This window comes from Martes martes (genome assembly GCF_963455335.1).
Source record: "Martes martes genome assembly, chromosome: 7".
Taxonomy (NCBI): Eukaryota; Metazoa; Chordata; class Mammalia; order Carnivora; family Mustelidae; genus Martes; species Martes martes.
The window spans coordinates 51691851-51693175 of record NC_137894.1 but is presented as its reverse complement, the minus strand read 5'-3'; positions in this window follow the sequence as shown (position 1 = coordinate 51693175).

Here is a 1325-nt window from a genome sequence, read left to right as displayed (position 1 = left end):
ATTTTGTCAAATGCTTTTTCTGCATTGACTGAGAGACTCATATGGTTCTTGTCCTTTCTTTTATTAATATGATGTACCATATTGATTGATTTGCAAATGTTGAACCAACCTTACAGCCAGAAATAAATCCTACTTGGTCATGGTGAATATCCTTTTAATGTACTGTTGAATCCTAGTGGGTAGTATCTTGGTGAGGATTTTGGCATTCATGTTCATCAGGGATACTGCTCTGTAATTCTCCTTTTTGGTGGGGTCTTTGTTTTTGGAATTAAGGTAATGCTGGCCTCATAGAATGAGTTTGGAAGCTTTCTTTACATTTCTAGTTTTCTGAAACAGCTTCAGAAGAATAGGTATTACTTCATTAAATGTTTGGTAGAATTTCCCTGGGAAGCAATCTCTCATTTGTTGGGAAATTTTTGGTTACTGGTTCAGTTTCCTTGGTGGTTATTGGTCTGTTCAGGTTTTCTATTTCTTTCTGTTTCAGTTCTGGTAGTTTATACTTTTCTAGGGTTGCATCCATTTCTTCCAGATTGCCTAACTTTCTGACATTTATTTTCTCATAATATATTCTTATAATTGCATTTCTTTGGTGTTGGTCTTGATGTTTCCTCTTTCATTCATGATTTTATTAATTTAGGTCCTGTCTCTTTTCTTGTTGAGAAGTCTGGTGGGAGGTTGTAAGTGTTATTAATTTTTTCAAAGAACCACCTAGTTTCATTGATCTGTTCTACTGTTCTTCTGGTTTCTATTTCATTGATTTTGCTCTAATGTTTATTATTTCTTTTCTCCTTCTTAATTTAGCCCTTATTTTCTGTTTTTTTCCCCAGCTCCTTTACATGTAAGGTTAGCTTGTGTATTTGAGATTTTTCTAATTTTCTGAGAAAGGCTTGTATTACAATGTACCTCCCTCATAGGACCGCCTCTGTTGTATCCCAAAGGTTTGAATAGTTGTGTTTTCATTTTCATTCATTTCCATGAATTATTTTTAGTACTTCTTTTTCTGTTGACCCATTCATTCTTTAGTAGGATGCTCTTTAACCTCCAAGTATTTGTGTTCCTTCCAAGTTTTCTCTTGTGATTGAGTTCAAGTTTCAAAACATTGTGGTCTGAAAATATGAAGGCAGTAATCTCAATATTTTGGTACTGGTTGAAACCTGATTCATGACCCTGACATGATCTATTCTGGAGAATGTTCCATGTGCACTCAAGAAGAATGTGTATTCTCTTCCATTGACTTGGAATGTTCTGTCTATATCTATGAAGTCCATCTAGCCCAGTGTGTCATTCCAAACACTCGTTTCCTGGTTGATCTTCTGTTTCAATGA